The sequence below is a fragment of the Galeopterus variegatus genome, unplaced genomic scaffold (assembly GCF_000696425.1).
Source record: "Galeopterus variegatus unplaced genomic scaffold, G_variegatus-3.0.2 Scaffold589, whole genome shotgun sequence".
NCBI lineage: Eukaryota > Metazoa > Chordata > Mammalia > Dermoptera > Cynocephalidae > Galeopterus > Galeopterus variegatus.
In genome coordinates this window covers 39,715-44,653 of record NW_007726700.1, presented here as the reverse complement: position 1 = coordinate 44,653, position 4,939 = coordinate 39,715, and positions in this window count along the sequence as shown.

The following is a 4,939-nucleotide window of genomic DNA, read 5'->3' as shown; positions in this document are numbered from 1 at the left end:
CCTGCAGCAGCTGGACCTCAGCTTGTCCTTTGTTCGTCTTTGCACCCTCTCCATACCAGCATGGATGGCTGAGTCTACAGGCACTTGCTGAGTTAAACTGACTCACTTTTACCCCAAGGCTAGAGAGAGAGCAGACGAAGTACGGGCGACCATCTGCATTGGTGTGGTGGGCAGGGGTCCATGACTTTCTTCATTGTTGACACCAGTGTCTCCATCTGTGACCTGGAAGCTGGACACAGACCTGGGAAGAACTTTGAGACCATCTAGCAGTCAGTGACCCATAGCCCAGAGAACAGCATCACCCCACAGAGGCCCTGGGAAGAAATCACGGGCATATCCCAGACGGGCTTGGCAGAAACGACTCCAGGCTGTGGATACTGTCTGACTCTTGGAACCTCCTAAGTGTTCAAAACTCGAGGAGAGCCCTTGGCCAAATGCAGAGTTCGTGTCTGATTCCTGCCGCTGGCCTCTAATGTGAAAGCAAGCCAAGCGTTGGTGCTTGGGGTGGAGAGAGTGACTTCTTCCAGCTCTGCCACAGAACTGCCTTTTGTCAACCCCGAACATGCTCGCACACTCTGCGGAGAGATCACAGGCCTGGTAGCCGCCCACCTTCCCAAAACCTTGGCCCACGCTTCACCACGCTAAGCCAGGCTGCATCTGGCCCCGGCTGGCCTCTCCTCATGTCCACTTACCTGGGCTGGCCTCTCCTCATGTCCACTTACCTGTGCTTGGAGAATTTGTGCTTATGATTGATTTGAGGAAATTTGGCAAGAGCACACACAGCGAGCAGGGACCTCAGCCCAGCAGCTCAGACACACTTAAATCATACAGGTTTATGAGGATGTGCGGGTGGGACAGAGCTCCACGCTGTGCGTGCTTCAGACCAGGTTTGTGGTTTTCCTGAAGGGGCCAGGCGACAGCAGGATCTGGATCATGACTTGCAGCTCTGATTGCCGGGCTGGTGCCCTGCACATTATGTGCATGCACACCATGTCTAGGACAAGTTTGTTTGTGGGTGGATAAAAGGCTGAACCGGCCCAGATGTCTGGGTTTGAGTTCCAGCTCCGTTGCTTAACAACCATGGGCTGAATTCTGTCCCTCCCAAAATTCGTTTGTTGAAATCCTAATTCCCAGTACTTCAGAATATGACTGTATTTGGAAATAGGGTCTTTAAAGAGACGATTATGTTAAAACAAGGTCATATGGGTGGTCTGTAATCCAATAAGACTGGGGTCACTGAAAGAAGAGATTAGGACACAGACACACGCGGAGGGAAGACCCTGTGAAGACACAGGGAGGAGGCGGCCATCCACAGGCCAAGGAGAGAGGCCTCAGAAGGAACCAACCCTGCCGACACCTCGATCATGGACTTCCAGCCTCCAGAATGTGAGAAGATACATTTCTGTTGTTTAAGCCACCGAGTGTGCAGTACTTGGTTATGGCAGTCCTAGCAAACTAGTATTCTGTGTGATCTCTCGGAGCCTCAGTTCATCTCCTCGATCCCCAGTTTCCTCAGCTTCAAAATGGGCATCATAATACCTGGCGTCATGAGATTATTGTGAAAACAGAATGAGTTGTGGAAGTTCAGAGTGCCTGCAACTTGGGAGATTCCCCACAAATTCCAGTTCCCCTCCCTTTCCTTTCTGTGGCCAATTTTTAATTTATTCTTTTGTGCTGCTGCATAGTATTCCGTGGGATGGCTATAGCAAAGTCGGCTTAGTTCCCTCATTAAAGGGCATTTTTGCTGTTTCCAGTTTGGGGCTATTACAAAGAAAGTTGCTATGAACAATCACGTGCAGGTTTTTGTGCAAACGTAAGTTTTCCTTCCTCCCTTCCTTGCCCATCCTCCTCCTCCTCTCCCTCACCCCTGCAGCCGCCTTCTTCTCCAGTTTCTCTTAAGTTTGGTGTATGGCCCTGGGGTGCAGAGGGCTGAGGTTAACTGCACTTTGCAGGCTACAGCTCACTGTCATGAGTGCTTTCAAAACTCCCCTCTCAGTTCCTTACGATGCCCTTCCTCCCCAGTCCCACCTCAATCCTCTCCCTCACAGCCATAGGCAGCGTCTCTAATACATGCGTCCTTGAACATGAAGATACACTTGCATGACAGGCAGCCCGGTCTTGTGCATCTTATTTTAATTCACATCAGAGGTGGTGGCTGGAGGCCTCGTTCTCATTTTACCTCTTTCCTTCAGCTTGGGGTTGTAAGCTCTTCCCCTGTTGCTCTGTGCACCTCCACCTCCTGTTTCTAATGGCTGCACAGGACTCCATGCTAGGCTTCATCCGTGTGTCACTTCCCCTGCCTCCAGGTCGGACGAGAAGGCCGCCTCCGTCTCCTCTCCACTACAAGCTGTGCCTGGGTGAATATCTTGCCACATACCCCTTTATGGTCCTTGGGAAAATGTCTCAGGAGCATATACACAGGAGGGGGCTTGCCGGTCCATAGGGCATGTGCTTGTTTTATTTTACTAAGCAGTGCCAGATTGTTCTGCAGAAGGAATGCCCCAGCCTATACTGGGAGGGGGACATGGCCGTGCATGTTTCTCATCTTTAGTGGGTCATCAGCAGGAAGCCGGGGGAGTGGGTGGGTGTGGCTTTAAGGAGGCAATGACTCCCAGCCCTTGGTCCCAAGCATCCAGCAGTTGGCAGACAAGACCACCCATGGCAGACAGAACTTGGGAGAGCTGGGAATACAGCAGAGTATCATGTGTCTAGGATGTTTTTCCTCCTAGAGGAAGGATGTGAACCAGTAGGAGATAGAGATAGAGATAGATAGATGATTGATAGATAGATAGATAGATAGATAGATAGACAGATAGACAGACAGATAGATACAATAGGCTTACGTGATTATGGGGGTTGGAAAGCTCGAGATCCGTAGGCAGGACTGCAGCTGGAGACTCTTAGGCGGGAGCTGATGCTGAAGTCCACCGTTGTGATGTTTTCCCACCTGGATGTGGAATAGAGAGAAACCATCTGCTAGAGATCATCCCTTAAGGCAGGAAATGGACACTCGCCGCTGGTCCCTCTCTTAGCCATCTCGCCCAGCTAGGATGCTCTGCTTTCATTTGATCAAACCTCCAGATTCTTCTCAGGTCTGTGTTCTTCCTCCTCGTCTCCCTCCCCTTGCCCTTTGGTTCTCTCTTTGGTTCATCTCCTCCATTCCTGTGTCATTCAGTCACAGCATAATGACAAAGACTGCAAACTCTGGAGACTGGAACCAGACTGGCCTCCCAGGCTTCCAGTCCCGGCTTGCCACCCATTAACTGGGTGACCCTGGTCGACTAATTTAACGTCTCCGTGCTTCAGGTCTCTCATCTGCCAAACAAGGATGATAATAATAGAGTCTACATTATAAAGTTCTAAGATGAAATGGCTTATCACAGAAAAGGAACTTAGAACCAGGTTGTCTCATGTGTGATATTAAATATCATGTGTGACATTAAATAATCATAACTTGAATTATCACCTGATGTCACCTTGATCAGGTGTCTATAGCATACAAGGCTTTGGGGAAGCTGGCACCTGCTATCCGAGGAAGAATTTAATCATTATGGGGTTGGTTGGCTGCTCCCAAGTGCACTGGAGAACTTAGAGAAAGAAAATGATGATCTTGGGACTTTGAATTCCCAGCTCGAGATCTGTGTAATGAACACAAAGCTGCTACTGTGGTCCTGAAAGAAAGCTTTGTCCTTTGCAGATGTAGGCTTGAGATTTCTGAAAGCCAAACCCAACACCAAATCCTAGGGTGCCTGAACTTTAATGCAAATCGAATTCACAACCTTGCAAGGAAGGAAGAATTGGGAGAGTGGAAGCCTCACCACTGAGACTTATGGGCATATTCCAATGAGTCTGGGGACATTGCAAGCCTCCTTTTCCAGTTGAAACAACTCTTTCTTCCCTGAGAGGTTAACATTTCCTCCTCTGTAGAACCTATTATGAAGTGTCCTGAGATAGCTGCCTTGCAGGGTGTGCTGATTCTCCCCAAGATCCACCGCCCACCTTTCATTGCATCTAGGCTTATAACCAGATGCAATCTCCAGCAGCACCAGGAGGTACAATCTCTCATTTATACAATTTTGCTAATTCGTGTCAAAAGACGCTTGGACCCTCAGGATTTAAATGATTTGTAAGCATGTTGGATCAGGGTGAGAGGAACGTGATGTTGAAACAGGCCATGTCAGAGATCCAATCAAGATGGCAGAATAGATGGTCCCCAGTGTCACTCTCTCCCACAAATCAACCAATTTACNGCCAGCGCCTCAGAGCCCACCCAGGGACCCAGGGCATGGTGATGGGGACCGGACCTCCCTCTCACAACCAGGCACAACATGCCAGCACCTTGGAGCCTGCCCAGGGACTTGAGGCATGGAGAAGGGGAATGGACCTCTCTCCCACAACCAGGCACACTACACTACACCTGTACCTCAGGGCCCACCCAGGGACCCAGGACATGGAGAGGAGGACTGGACCCCTCTCCCACAACCCGGCACAACATGCCAGCACTTCGGAGCCTACCTGGGTACCCAAAGTATGGAGAAGGGGACTGGACCCTCCTCCCACACCCAAGTACACTGCGCCAGTACCTCAGGGCCCTCCCAGGGACCCGGGACATGGAGAAGAGGACTGGACCCCTCTCCCACAACCAGGCACATGGCACCAGCACCTTGGGGCCTGCCCAGGGACCAGAGGCATGGAGAAGGTGACCAAACACACTGCGCAACCAGGCATACTGCCAGTGCCAAGGAGCATGCCAAAAACAGCACCTCCACATGGATGGCCCACCACAGCCACCACAATAACCATGGCTGCTGCGAAAGCGACTAGACACCACAAGCACCACGCAGATGGTCTGCCAACCACTGGACTGCGTTCACACAGGGAGAGTCACCAGCAGAGACAAAGAAAAGAAGAGGACGTCTCTCTCCACAAAGCCCATTTC